The sequence below is a fragment of the Lynx canadensis genome, chromosome E2 (genome assembly GCF_007474595.2).
Source record: "Lynx canadensis isolate LIC74 chromosome E2, mLynCan4.pri.v2, whole genome shotgun sequence".
Classification (NCBI taxonomy): Eukaryota; Metazoa; Chordata; class Mammalia; order Carnivora; family Felidae; genus Lynx; species Lynx canadensis.
The window spans coordinates 20,879,972-20,895,456 of NC_044317.1; the positions used below are offsets into that span (position 1 = coordinate 20,879,972).

A 15,485-nucleotide genomic window follows, 5' to 3' on the forward strand; every position below is an offset into this window, starting at 1 on the left:
GTGATCCCTAGGCCCCGACCCTGGCTGCCTTCTCTTCCCGCGACTCCGCGACGGCAGGAAGCGGCTGGGGGGGTTCCCCCCCCCCCAAGGAATAAAAGGGAGAACAGAGGGAGGGCCCGCGGGAGGACGCGGGCCCTGCACCTTAGGCCCTCTCCCGCGGAGCCGCACTCTGCGCAGCGCCTTCGTGGGTGTGCGGCGATGGGGCCTGAGGCAACAAGTGACGCTGACTGCGGGGGCCGCTGGTACCTGCCTGTGGCGGGGGCCCAGGCACCCTCTAGGGGGGCGGTGGCGGGCGCGAGGCCGACTCTAGCTCAGCGTTCCCCGCGCCCCCCTCTGCAAGCGAAGCGCGGCGGGGGCGGGGGTACTGGGAGAAAACCGAGAGACGTGGCTCTTCCCAAGTCCGAAGTCTCCCTCCCCAGGTTTCCCTACCCGCGCCCCAAGCAGAGTTTGAGAGATATGGGGGAGGCGCAGGGCAGAAGCCGCCGACGTGGAGCGATTTTAGGAGGGGGTGGTAGAGTGAGGAAAGACAATTCCCGATTGCCTCCCCCGCTTGGGCGATGCTTTCCTCCAACGCACCATCCAGGCCTCCCGGGCAAGGGCCCAGCCTGGCCAGCTGGAGCGGATTTGGGCGAAGGAGGAAAAGGGGGCTCCCAACCCCTCCCCGGCTTCCCTCCGCCGCCCTCCCTGATTGGCTGTGCGTCCCCGGAGCCCAACTTCAGCCGCTCCAGACTCTGTCTGAGCCCCAAGGGAGCCGGAGTGCAGCGACCCGGGGCGGCCACGAATCCAGGGGTCAGCATCTGTGGGGCCCCTGGGGGGAGGGGCGCGGACGGGGTCGGCCCCCGCAGCCTCCGCCAGGCCCAGCTTTCCGCGTCTCGCGGCCTCGGCTCCTCTCCGCCCCCCGCCCTTTCCTTCCCTCCCAGCAGCGGCCTCCCTCCTCCTCCGGCCCCCCCACCCCACCCCGCCCGCCACCTCCCCCCGGTTTCTCATTCCTGCCACTAGCGCGCTCGGCGGCTCATTCCGCGGCCGCCGCCAGCCGAGGGGAGCGTCGCGAGCAGATGCCGCGGGGGCCGCTCGCAGCCGCCGCCGACTTGTGAATGGGACCCGGACTGGGGCCGGGGTTGACACCGCTGCGCTCGCCTTGCGCCAGGGACCGACGGCCCCGAGCTCGCGCCCACCCTCCAGGGCCCCAGGTGAGGCTCGCCGCCAGTCCCTTCCTCTCGCCTGGATGGGGCTTCTTGGAGTGGGGGAGCGGGAGGGGGGTCTCTGGATGAGCGTCTGGAGGTGTGCGGAAAGAGGTCTGACTCGGGAAGATTTCACTAATGCAACGCAGGAACGGGGGGAGGGCGGAGGTAAGAGAAGATTTGTTTAAAAATCAAAAAGGGAGAAGGGAACCAGCTGTGGGCGCGGGCGGCGCGGGGGGCAGAGGCGCCAGATGTGCGCTCCAACCTCTCTCCCCCGCTCCGGCCTCCTCTGGGGTCTTCGCCGAGGCCGCGGGAGAGGGGCTTTGCGCCGGGCTGGGGCAGACGCTGCAGAGCCGCGCTCCGGACGCGCCGACTGCCCGCGGTCGCGTCTCTGGGGAAAGTCGCCCCCGGCGCGGTGCCGGCCCGCCCGCCCGCGCTGCACCTCTTGCCGAAAGCGGCGACGTGATCGCGCTCTGCAGGGTTCCTTTCCCTTCCTCCCTGTCCCCGCCGAGCGCTCCCAGGGCTCAGCCCTCCTTGCGCGACCGCCGGGGAAGCCCCGGACAACGGAAGGAACCGGGCTCGCGTCGGCGGTGGCCCCGCACTTTAATTGCCGGGCTCTGGGTCCGCTGACTGCGGCTGAGGGGCGGCCGATTGCGGTGCGCGCTCCAGCCCTCCAGCCCGAGTCTCTGCTCGCGAGCTCCGGGGGCCGCCCGTTAGCTCCCGCCAGCCCAAGTAGAGGTCGGCGAGCGCCTCAGACTCGGGCTCAGCTCTGCCCGAGGCTCGCGAAGCCTGCCAGGGTCAACGTTAACTTTGCGAACCAAGCCTTGCCCGAAGCCTGCGTCTCCTCCCCGAGCGCGCCAAGCCTCCCTAGCTCCCCGCACGCACGGCCCTCCTCCCTTAGCTTTGCCCCGGAACGCGAGCCGGCAGAATGGGAAGGGCGGTGAGGAGAGGACCCTCTTCCCCACCCCCACCTCAAGCCAGGCAGAGCTGTAAGGAGCGCCCGCCTCGCGCTGTGAAGAAAAGAGTCCCCGGAGAAAGTGGGGTCCGGGAGGCCCCCCGGTCGCACTTCTTCATCCCTTTCTTGCCAAGGCCCTGCTTTCGCTGGGGCGGGAGGGTGTGGGGGGGGGGGGGGGGAGGGGGTGCCCCACACGCCTCCCTCTCCAGGGCGAAAGGTTTTCTAGATGCTAGAAAAAGCCCTGTTGCTTTTGCTGATAATGCAGCAGGAATTTCACGGGCCATCGCACTGCTATTAAGAAATTGCATCTTTTAATTATTTAATAATACCATCCCTGCATGACGACGGGTTGTCCCTAAGGGATGGGGGTGGAGGGTTGTTCCTGAAACCCTGCTGTAGGGGCATATAGCTCTGCCTGAAGTCTTCCCTCTTGTTTCCCCCTAAAGAAATCTTGTTCTAGTGGTTCTGAAATCTTTCCTTGTTTTAATCTTCCGATCATTCCTATCAGGTTAATATGAGGCAGGGAGTAAGTTTTCGGTTTAATCACAGGGAGGACACGATAATTAATCTGGCAAGAGGATGGATCAATTTCTTTATCACTTGGGCTTGCAGCAGACATGGATGGTTTTGCGGGGTGTCTGGCTTTCCTGGGGATGGGGATGTAGAAGTGTTCTCAGGAGCGGGGATCAGCCAGCATCGCATCAGCACCTTTGCCAGGCTGGGCTCTGAGCGCTAGATCCAAATACCCCGGGAGAGGAGAAGAGAAGGGGCTGACCTTCATTTCATTAATCCTGGAATTATTTTTCCTGCATATGTGAGATGCAGACACCAGAACACAGAAGTAGCCCCTGCCCAACCCTAGCTGCAGGGAGCCTGGTCTTCTTCCAGCAGAACAAAGGAATAAAAGTTGCAAAACAAAGGGACAGAGTTGTGGCCAATACCAGAGGGACCCTGAAGCTCCTCGTCACTAAAGTTCCTTAATCCTGAGTTCTGATTCCAAGTTTTAGAGTTGGCCAGTGGGCCCTGGAATTCGAACCTCCTTGCAAAACTGAATTCCTGCCTAGTACAAAGAAATGTGAGTAGTTTCCAAGTGTAGACCAGGGAAGGGCATCTGAGAGGCCAGGAAACTTTGCTTGAGTGAGAATTATCTTTACATCTTCCTTTTGAAACATGGCAAATTAATGAATTAAAAATGTGTTGCAGCCAGGCTTTATTGTTAATAACAATTATTCCTATCGTTTTTGTCGTTATTTCAGACTCTGCATAAGCTGCCCATTTTGTTACATTGTTTGAAAAAAAGATACCAGCCCTCCTCTCCTCCCACCTCTGGGATGGGGGTGGGGAGAGAGAATGAAGAGGTCTGAGATAGAATCATCTGTTGAGGCCAAAACAGGTAGATTTACTCAAACTCGGCTTACTGCTTACTAGAAAAAATTGCCTTTTAAAATAGTTCTAATTGAAGCAGTGGACCATCTTGATAACACTTCGGAACTTCCATTATGTTCAGCATTCCTATCAGAACACCAGACAGTAAAACTACCAGAAACCTAAATTCTATTTTTCAATTAAGATGCAATCTTTTGTTAATTTGAGAATTTAAAAAAAAAAAAATCATGGCTCTCCTTTTTTTTTTTTTTTTAATGACCCAGGACTCTTTGCAGGGGTGGTGTTGAATGTGTGTGTTTGTTTGTTTATTTGTGAGAGGAGATGGGGGCAAGGTTGAAGAGCCATGCCATGATTTGGGGGAATACAGATCAATTTCATGCTCCTTTAATGCTCTTGTCTTCATAATTCATGGTTTTTCTTCCACTTTGAATAGAATTACATGGCTGCCTTGTAAAGATTCTGGTTTGGGGACCCTCTTATGGGAAACGCCATGACTTTGACCTCAAAGCTTGATTTACAATGCCACAGCTACACTCCCATGAGCTCAATGTGTCTCGAAACCTCGCCTGTGAATGTCTGTGACTTACGAAGTTGACAGTTCACATAAACTTTGATCTGTGATATTCAGATCTATTTTCAGAACCATCTAAAGGAGATCTGCAGATTTGATTTTAGTTTTCCTTCATTTTCAATACATCTATGTAGGCAAATGTTCAAGAAGCATAACCATTTTGTTTATTTTCAATATTTTTTTTTCACTTTGATTAGGCATACCTAATCTTTAATAATAAGACACTGGTCTATGGGGGTTGAAACTAGGTAGCAAACATTTTATATTACACTGTAAAGTTTGCAGAATGACTATGAATTCCTGAGTCTTTTTCCCAGAAAATCTGAACACCGTGTAAATTCATCAGCCTATGAATAGTGGTTGGGATTTTTTCCCCCTTAGGAAATTGGTCATTGTTTCAGAAAAAGTTGCCTAGTTCCTCAAGAGCCCACATTCTATATCTGCCAAGCATGTGAGTTCTCAACTTTTCTAATCCATTGTTATTGCCCCTAAATTACGTAAAGATCTTTGGTCTATATGGGCTAGGGGACAGACATCAACAGGTATGTTAAAAAAGAAAAAAAAAAAAAAAAAGCTGGAGAAAGTTAGGCAAATTCTGGCACACCAGTAGTACTAAGAATCCATCAGGATTCCATCAGGATTACTGTGATAGTCATCCACAGCCTCTTCTATGGGCAGAAAGAACTAAAGAAAACACTCGAGGAGGATAATTAAACATCTTTCTGCTATAATTTTACCCTGACATTGAGAGCCTTGTGCATCTCTGGAAATGGGCTCCTTCGCGGAAGATTGCACTTCTGGCCACTAGAGGGCAATGGCGCCCTTCTCCAACTTTCTGCATGGGGCCCATCTGCTTTTGAGGGCACCATGAAAAGCGGTTTTGTTACCACCACCCCTGTCTGGCCCTTTCAGGAGAGACCGAATTCAATCTAGCAGTGGTTCAGGCTACCGCCTGAGCAGTTTGTCAGGATTAACATCTTTCTAGTCGGTGGATCCTTTACCTTCAGCCTCTTCTTCCCATCTTGGAGTTTACTAGAAAGTTGGAAAAAATCTTGTAACTTGAGATTATCTGAGCAGAAGGTGCTTGGGGGCTGGGGTGCCTGATACACAAGGTCAGCTCTCAGTAAGACAGTGATCTGGGAGGATTTTCTGGCTTTTTTTTCTCCCCCTGCTAGAAAGAGCATCATTTGAGACTCCGAGGGGAAGCGAATGAATAAAGAAGAGAAAATATTAGTGAGATTACTGTGGTATCATTGCCTATTCTTTCAAGAGGTTTTTAAAACATCTGCAAGACATTTCTAATTTGCAAAAATGGATAGCAGTATGATCTTTGGTAAACACTTTGGGGCATGGAGTTTTAATGTAACTGTAAATGTTTTACTGTTACCTTTAAACCATTCTTGATATTGCTGTAAAAAAACCTAAATTTAGCAGAGAGTAAAATTTAATTCAAGATTGGTCCTTGACTTTTTTTTCCTCCTCAGTGATATGGAAATTACTGCTTATGATTAAATTGCATATTTTAGGTTGCCCAAATTTATATTTGTTACTGTTTGATAGCGTCATTATGAAAGTTCAAAAGAATAATGTAAAAAAGATACTAACGCTATATTATAATTAAGAGGAAAGCTCTAATAAAAAAATAAGTACTGTCCTAAGTGGATTCTTAATTTTATTTTTTTAACTGAATACAATTGCCTCCCTGGTGAGTCAGCAGTGCAGTTCTGTGTATCTCTGAGTGTGTTGGAATGTGCAGGCAGTTGATGAAGAAGGAATCAATGCAAATGGATTATGGGAAGGAGTATTAAGTAACTCAGTGGAAAGTAAGACAAAGTGTTTTGTAAACCAATGCTCACTCACCACCGGACAGTTTATTTAACCCGAAAAAAAGAAAGCACTTTTAAATTGTAAGTGCTTGTGAATAATGCATGTTTGTTAGAACTGGAGGCAAAATTTCATTGTTATTTGGTTTAATTAGTCATCAGACTGTTGCAGGGTACCAGGATTCTTATTGAGATGAATCATTGTTCTCATAGTCTGTCCGGTTAAAGTTTCTGCTCCGGCACAGAATCTCATACACCAGGATATTAAGTGAGATAGAAGGATGAAAGAGAAGAGAGGAAAGGAGGAAAAGGAAGAGAAAAAAAAAAAAAAAACAAAGCATGAGAGAGATGAATGGTGCTGTTTCTCCTGACGGGCCAAGTACTGGTGACACCCGTCCCCCCCAACCCTCTGCCTTTGTCTCTCTCTACTCCTTTAACCCATGTGAGGTGGTGAATCCGGAAAGCTGGCCTAAACAGCTTTACAGGCCATGGTAAACAGTGGCTACGTTCTTATTCTATTGCTTCTGGCCCTGAGAACAATCCTCAAAGGATATTGTGAATTCTTCTCGATTTTTTTGGGTTGTTGCAGGTGAAGAAAACCCTACATTCACTTCCTCCGTGAATTCTTTTCTTTGCCAGAAATCCACATGATGTGGTCCTCTGTACTCTCATGATTTCACAATTCAGAATTTGTAGAAATTTCTGGAAGAAAATGGCTCTGGACACGGTGTCTTCCACATTCTGAAGATTACCTAACATAGCATCCAGAGTGTGGAGGCTCCTCCTTGTGTTAGTTTAAGATGCGCAGAGATCTCTTTTCAGCCATCATTAAGCTCTGTCCGTGAGGGCAAACAGTGAGAATTTCGAGTAGCATTCACACCACCAGTGGCGTTTATTCTCAGTAAGAACCAGCATGGAAGAAGGCAGGCTTAGGCGTATCAGATATGTACTGTGCGGCCACCCCCTCCATGGATCTCCGGAAAGTGTTACCCATGATCACATCCTCAAGGCTCAGACTACTTCCGTCATCCCCGAGGCTTAGACCGCCTATTGGGTCAGCAGGGGATTAGGGTGAGGAGGGTGGCGCCAGGTGTAAGTGCAGCGTAAGATCCTTGTCTTTGTTTGACATTTTGATATTTTTGCACATCATGGACTTTTCCCGTTCAGTACGATTTTTCAAATATTGCATTACAATAGTATTCGTGTCGATTACTGCATTTTTTGGCCAGCCCTTATATTTTGTGCCCAAGGACCATGCCTCCCCTGACTCACCCTAGTTCCAGCCCTGCCCAGCACTTTGATTCTTTGCACCTGCACCTCCAGTGCTCCCAGGGTATGTGACTAAGAATAAGCAACAGAACTTCTAAGACACAGATGCCTCCTCTGTAACAACAGAAATCGTACTAATACTCATGTCCTAGCATTGTTGTAATGATAAAATGAAAACTGAGTGCAGTGTCTGATTCATGATAAGCCCACACTAAACACTCAGCCCTTTCTGTCCTCTCAGACCTGGGATTGAGTTTTATAGACTAGTGGTGGAGGTATCAATTCTTCCTTATAATTATTAGGCCAAAATCCTGCACTGAACATTTGCTTTAGATTGAGGCCTCTCCCAATTAGGGATGAATTGTTTATTAGTGCCTGCCTTTTTTTGAATTATTTCATAAGTTTAAGTGATCCATCCCTCTTCCATTTAAAATATTCAAGAAGCAGTTGAGATTTTAGAGATAATTATGGCTTCTGAAAAGTGCCTGCCTCCTCCCTACCTTTGCATTTTCTCTCTGTTCGTTTTTACATATGGGTTGCTGTGGTAAGTTGCCCCGAAGTAATATCTTACTGGGAAAGTTTGCTAAGCATGCGATGTTGAGATATTCATCACAAGGTTTACTTTCATTTAAAAGGGGCTCATTACTATTCCAGACTAGCTTAAATGATAATTAGCCCCTTGATAAATCGTCTCCATTTCAAGTGTATTCCTGTTTGTTTTTCAGGTAAATGTAGTTTGGGATTTTAAGGGGGTGGAGCAGTGACCATTTTAACTCATGAAGACACTGCACTGAAGAAGCTCTCGCCCTGCCTGTGGTCCTCTTTGGGTGCAGGCAGAAGCACAGTGATTTGGTACAGCATTGAAAATAACAGGAGCCCTCACTCCACCAGCCATTAATGGTTTTCCGACTGTTTTCCGGCTCCGTGGCACAGTCGAGCTGGGCTTTCCAAGGCTCCTGAAGCTTCCAGGTTGTCCTGCTCTGTCCCATCTGTAGCTTTCTTGGGTCGTGTGTTTCTACCCCAGGCCTGAAGTCTCTCCTGAGTATTTCCTGAAAGGAAATACCTCCCCGTGTTTGCCTGGAAAAGGGAAGGAGGAAGAGCCAACTGTTTCATACCCTACCGTGTGCCAGGTGCCGTGCCTCATTTATTCTACGTCCTCATCCTGTGGAGCATCTCCGCTGTACAAAGGGGGAAACTGACTCGCAGGAGGACTCTGGACCCTTGTCTAAGCTCCTGTGGCTGGAGGAAGGAAAGCTGGGTTTCCCAGTCTGTCCTGAATCCACATGCCCAGAGGTTTTCTACTATACGTGATGCATGTTGCAAGCTGGGGCCTCCCTGGCTTTCTAGAGAAGAGCAGCTGGGCTGAGAGCTGAGCCGACTGCTCAGACCTGTGCCCCTACAAGACCCCAAACCTTATTCATTAAAAGAAACTTCTGAGATTTTCTGGTATAACTATCCTCCCAGCATATTTTCTGTTTCACTGTTAATCCTGTATCTTCATACATGTCCTGATGACAGCCTGCTAACTACCTCTCAGGGAACCCATCACACTAGCTGTGATCCATTAACTCTGTTCGTTAAAATCCCGCATCAGAAGAGGACTGAAAATACACCTCTTTTGTAACTTTATCCCAGTAGTTAGTCTTTGCCTCTGCTCCCCGTCACTTTTTCCTCTTCCTTACAGCCCTGCAAATATTTGAAAATCAGTATCAGATAATAGTTAAAATCCAGCGTTTATGGAAGCTTTAGCTAGTTTCAGTCACTGGGCGAAGAACATTGTATATGAGACTTATCCACAGTGACTTTTTGAACTGGTAAGATTATTGCTAACATCGTACAGAAAAAAGAAACAAACAAAAAAGACATTCCTGGTGTTCCACAACCAGTAATTGAAAAACGCAGGCATCCCACGCCAAACTTATGCACTATCAGGATGGCCCACCCTTTCGTGCTTCAGCTAATCTGATGAGATAGTTTCCAGACTCCTCTCCATTCTCATTTCTCCCAATTGCTTCCACTCCATTATGTCATTGTTCCCTTTCACATGTGGCACCTTCTCTCAGATTCTACATCGTACAGTCTAACTGCTATGTGGCGATAGGGCCTAGTACTTCCTGAGTGAGGAGTGGACATTCCACTTCACCAAGTAGGAATCTGATGTGTGAAGTCATCAACAGAATTGTCAACCTTCAGTTAGAGATGAGGGTCCAGGGGCCCAGGGAGGAAACATGACTTGCCTAAGATCACATGGTCATTTAGGGCAGGTGAAGCAAGAATTTGGCAATCTTGGCTCTTAACTCAGTCTCTTACCGCTATCTACAAACAAGTTTGTTTGTTTGTTTTTTAGAGTAGATATATTGGTGGTCTGATTTTTATTTAAACATATCATTAGCTCCATTATCTATCTAGATATCTATCTATCTGTCTACACACACAAAGATACAACCTGTTATGTCATTAGGTAGTTAAGTTGTGGTACATAAGTATGGGCCTTTCCATGAATCTTTATTTAGAAGTCATGGTCAGCCAATCCAATGTCTTATGGTAATATTTTGCAAACTGTACTATCTGACCTTGGCCTTCAGGTCTTTCCCACTTTATAGTCATTATCATTAATATCTTTATTCCATGTTTTCATAGTTAACAAAGTAGAGTGGCATCTCACCTTGCCACCCCTTGTAAGCATTCACAGGACTCACTGGCAGGGTTCAGTTTGAAATCAAGTTCAAACCCATCTGTTTGTCACCTACTTTAATGAAAGGCTCTGGGCTGGGCACACAGAAATAGTCAATCATAAGGCCTTCCTTAAAAATGCAGCAATCTCAGTGGTGCAGAACATACTATGTCTGTCTATAAAAACTCAAGATCACGAACAGTAAGTGTTGCAAAGGAAGAATAAACAAATGTGGGCACAGGACGGGCAAGTCACAACCAGTGTAGTAATCCAGGATGGTCCGGGGAAGGAAGGCAGTTGTGGCTACCATGTCCTGATGATGGCTGCTGTATCATTAGTGATACGGAATACATTACCCCTGGTGCAAACCATAGAGGCATTGAGAACTTTCATTATTAGAAATCCTTCCTTCGATGGAGCCAAACTGTCTCCCCAGAGGTTATATTCTTTAATACAAGCTGTTGATGCCATGCAGAATGGATGTACTTCTTTCTCCACATTCCAGTTACTCAGTATTTATTGTTTTCCAGGAAGCCTTCTCCCCAGCTTTAACATCTCCGGAGTGAACACCTCATTCATTTTTTGCTCCAGCCCTCCTCGGAGGACTGAAGACGAAAATCTAGACGGCTAAACTCTGGACTATCCACTCCTTTCCACACACTTCTTTTATTGCAGCCCGAGGCTACATTACATTAGCTTTTATTGCCAGTCACATCACCCAGAGGACTTACGCTCCACAGTTTATTTGTTTATTTGTTTTTCCTTACGTGCTGCTGTTAAGTCACATTTCCCCACCTGTCCCTGTGCACGAAAGACATGACAGGCACCTTCAGTTGTTAGCACAGGCTCTGGAATCAGGCTGTCTGACTGCAACTCAATTTACCATTTCTCAGTTTACCCATCCATGTGCTGTGTTAGTAATATCTCCCTTACAGGGTGGCTCTGATATTAAACAATATTAATATATAAATACGCTTAAAACAGTGTACAGAATGGGGTAGCTGTTACTATTATCTTGGTTATATTTCATATTGTTAGGTTCAGTCCATGGATCCAGTCTCCCAAAACGTGTTTAAGTTTAAATCTTTAGTCTGTTATCCAGAATATCTGTCATCCTTCATAGCTTCATGCTATGAGTTGGCTTTACTCTGTCACCAAGCTTTCTTGGTAAAAACAAAAAACAAAAAACAAAAAACAAACCAAAGTAAACAAAACAATAACAGCAATAAAAATGCCCAGAATAGGAGCAGGGGCAGAATCTTATTAAACAAGACAGTTCCTTTTCAGTGGTTCTTCAGCCTGGAATACAATATTCTACATGTTAGTCATTCCTTGTAGCACACATTTGTCATCTTGTTTGCTTGTTTGTTTGTTTGGCTTTAAAGTATTGGAACCCCCGTCCTGTGTTTGGAGAATAGCTCACAAGAAGATTCTCTATAGAAAGAACACTACTTGTACTCCAGAGGCCTGAAGGGCCAAAGAGTTGCTTCCTTAGCCCTCTTGGAAGCTAGAACACAGACTCAGCTCCAACCTCCCAGTGTGTTTTAAATTTAGATTCAGTAGCTTACATACATGCAGACACACACACACACACACACACACACACACAAGACCACTGGCCATGAAGAACTCACTCTGGCTTTTGTGGCAATGGTTGTACCATTATCTGATGTCTGGGGCCACTGGGATGGCAGAGTAAACTGTAACTACCCATGTCCAGCAAGGATAGCTGTGGTGCCCACACCCACCTGATCCATGACTGTGTCTGGTCTGCGGATCTGACTGCCGCAGGTCCCTGACAGCATGACCTCTGTGTTAGCCCAAGGATAGGATGATTAGATGATGTTGTGCCTGCTTACAGCTGGGTGAGATGGGGCAGCAAAGACACACAGGTAACTGCTGCCTCTGAAGCTGGCCTCATACCATCCCAGGACAACTTTCCTGACCCACCTTTGAAAGAAATCATCATCGCCCTTCCAGAGAGTGAAGCCTTCAGGGCAAGCTCAGAATTTCTGAGCTTCTAACATTCTGTAGCGTGTCTAATGGACCAGGTAGTTGAACATAGAATGGCTTTGATTTCATGGCTGGTGAAGCTCCTTGCCCACACCCGACTCAGTTATCACCAAGCTGCTCAGGACTCCTGGAGCCATGCATGCCAATTTCTATGTAAGACTCCCTGACTGCTCACCATGCACACAAATCCAGACCACAAACCACAGATGACTAACCAACCAGGTGAAGCTGGGTGGGCAGCTATGTCAGTAGGTACCAGCATCATATTATCTGTTTATTAAAACATGTATATTTAAAGGTTTTGTCTACTTAACATATTTAAAGGTTTTATAAAATCATTTACGGTAGCAGCAGAACTGTATTTAAAATCCAAACCCAAGCTGAAAAAACAGGTTGTTGACGCAAACAGTTCCAATTCATAACACTTTGCCCTAAAATATCCCAAGAGTTGTGAGGAGGTTGCTCTTGAACTGGCTTGCTCCACTATCTGCTTCATGTATAGACACAGCTGTGGTAGAAGATATCGTTTTCATTTTTATATTATTCTTGAGAACCTAAGAAGCACTATATAAATGAAGTGTCACTATTAGTATTATTATCTTAGAGTAGAAATTGCAATGTAGCAGTTAGAGCTGGGCACGCTTGCCTTCGGAATAATGCCTTGGTGATTCTTGTGTTTTATTCATCACCACTCCTGCAAACATCACAAAGAATCTTCAACTTCAGCAAATCTCGGCAGTGCATTTGGGAGCATTAGTCAGGAGACTAATGCAGCCTGAGAGGATGTGTCTTTGAAGTAAGGGATGGGTCCTAGGGAATTATTTCAGCGGCCCTCTCCCCATCAACCCCATTGCCATCGTGCCCTGCATTACCAGCCAGAGAGGCACCCGGTTTGCGCTTAGAGAGGCGTGCCTGTGTTCCTTTCTTATTGGCTGCTTAATATCCCATTTCTCTGAAGTGGAGAAAGATCACCTGTCAGCAAGTTTGCTGCCAATTGCTTACAATTTTTCCCTAATAGGCTGCCTGGTGATTCCCTCCCTGTAGGCAGACCAGCCTACTGCCACCCTGACATTGCTGATAAATAGCTGTGTGGCTTTGGGCAAGCCAATTAACCTCAGTTTACTCATCTGTAAAGTGGCCTTTTGGGTCCTTTCCAGCTCTAAAATGATGTGGCCCTCAAATCTCCCACAAATCCTTTGGCTCGGTGCTATCCAGCTGTCACATCTCAGCATTCTAGAGAAAGCCATGCAAACAGAAACACCAGGATGTGTAGCATAGGCTGGATTTGCCCAGACAGAGTAGCCAGCAGGTGATAGTGGACAGAGTATGCCTGCAGGGTAAGAAGTTTGGGACTCTGTGGAGTACATTGAATGCCAAATTCAGAGCTTTGGGCTTCATTCCCTAGGCCCTAGGGAGCCTTTGAAGGGTTGGGAATAAGGGAGTGATGCGTTCAATGCTTTATTAAATGATTTCTGGAACAGCATTGAGAATTACTGCTAGAAAGAACAGAAACTCTAAACAGGGAAGCCAGCAGGTAGGGGATTACAGCAGAGATGATGAAGCAGGGCCTAGGGTGGCAGCATTATCACAATAGCTGATGTGTACTGAGCATTTACTATATGCACACACTGTGCTCAGCACTTCCCATAAATTATCTCCACCCATCCTCACTACAACCTCAGTGATGCAGAAGCCATAATGATCCCCATTTATAAAACACAGAAACTAAGACTCAGAGTAGTCAAACAACTTTCCCCAGGCTTCAACAGTTAATAAGTGGACAAACAGGGATTTGAACACAGATCCCATGTTCTCCACTGCTCTGTTGTAGGGACACAGAGGTAAGAGGCTTCCAGGGGTAGGTTCATGAGACTTGCTGCTGACCATCGATGAGAAATTGGGATGGATATTTGGCGAAGTGCATCTTGAGTGCCTTGGACTTGGCCTTCCAGGGGTTATGTCACTGCATCTTTCCAACCTCATAAACAGGAGCCACAAGATCACACAGATTGTGGCAAAGGATTTGAACTCAGAACCTGAAAGATCCAGAAAGCTTTTCCTAGGACACTTCTAATGCTTCTAAGATTGATGGGTTCTTGACTTTCTCCCAACCCAGGATGCTTTGAAGATGACACAGAATATTATGCTTTCTGTAATGTGCTCATATGACTTAAATACTTAAAAAGATGTGTTACAGAGAAAAGAAATTGTGTTTCCAAGTTCCATGGTTTTTTTGTTTTGTTTTGTTTTGTTTTGTTTTGTTTTTTTGAAATTTTGGCTCCTCTCCAGCCCTGGCATAGATGAAGATGCCCCAATAGTGTCACTTTGGAACAATTATTGTGCAGCCAGAGTTTACAGTGGTGTTTATAGAGGGTGTTGAGAGAAAGCATATAAGCCTAGTCATTATCCATCAGTGGACACTCTCCACTTTCTGCTGTGTGGTGCATGACCTGGTACAATGTATACAAAAGCTGAGAGAAGAGAGTCACATTGTGTCTTCACTGAGGCATATTAATAAGGACCCAGATTTCTGAGAGTTGAAAGAATCATCTATACTGGATTTTAAGAGACATCAAATTTATCACTCTAAACCAGGACTTAAGAACAAATGAAATTGCAAACACCAACATGACTAAGTCTTGCCCAGAGAGTCAAAGGCCACATGGTCTCTGTGCTTGGTATTTCTATGTCTGCTCTAATATTCTTGAAACATTTTCATTTCTATACCTCTTTGATTCATCTTTACCCATTCCTTCTTTGTTAACCAACTCACTGTGAGACAAGAGATGGGGATTTGCTTCCCTTGTCTAGACTCAAGTTCTCTCTTTTGTAGAAGAGGGTTAGAATGGAAAATTGCTGGGGTGCCTGGGTGGCTCAGTGAGTTAAGCGTCCGACTTGGGTTCAGGTCATGATCTCATGGTTCGTGGGTTCAAGCCCCGCCAGGCTCTGTGCTGACAGCTCGAAGCCTGGAGCCTGCTTCGGATTCTGTGTCTCCCTCTCTCTCTGCCCCTCACCTGATCTCTCTCTCTCTCAAAAGTAAATAAACATTTAAAAATTTTTAATAATAATAAAAAAAAGAACAGACAATTGCCTCCCCACAGGAGGGATCTGGAAGAACAGCTGAGCTCTGCTTTAAAAGTCCGAAAACCGAACAAAACAAAACAAAACCAAAAACAAAAAAGAACATCTCTGGCTACCCTGCTTGACCCAGAGAATACATGTATTATTATTCTCTTCTTAATCCAGCTCCTGGGGTTCAGATATTTATTTGGACAATGAAAACCAAATTGATGATAGGCCCTTGGGAACTCAGGACTTAGTTCTCAGGTTCTGGCAAAGAATCTACAAATCCTATCTCCGGACTCATTTAAATTAATGGTTGTAAAAACAAAAGCAAGTAAGAAAAGCTTTGTGGCTAAGAATGTGAATTGATTAAATTCATGGAAATAGCATCACTCTTCAAGGATTGCCTGTCTTCGCTTAATGTTGAAAATATTGATATTATCTCTAGTATTGTTCCCCCTATTTTTACATTTGCATGGGAAACGATTTGATTAACATTTTCTCTGAAGATGGTTTCCTTCGGAGAAAGTTACATTGATCTTATCAGCTG

At 46.4% G+C, this 15,485-nt stretch overlaps 1 protein-coding gene across 1 annotated transcript in view; it reads left to right on the forward strand.

The window, feature by feature from the left end:
• Positions 1-1,053: 1,053 nt before the first annotated feature.
• Positions 1,054-15,485, forward strand: part of CDH11 (cadherin 11) — a 151,557-nt gene continuing 137,125 nt past the window's right edge. Inside the window, exon 1 of the mRNA XM_030299198.2 lies at positions 1,054-1,190. The gene's annotated coding sequence lies outside the window, so the exon portion shown is untranslated. The remainder of the gene's footprint in view (positions 1,191-15,485) is intronic.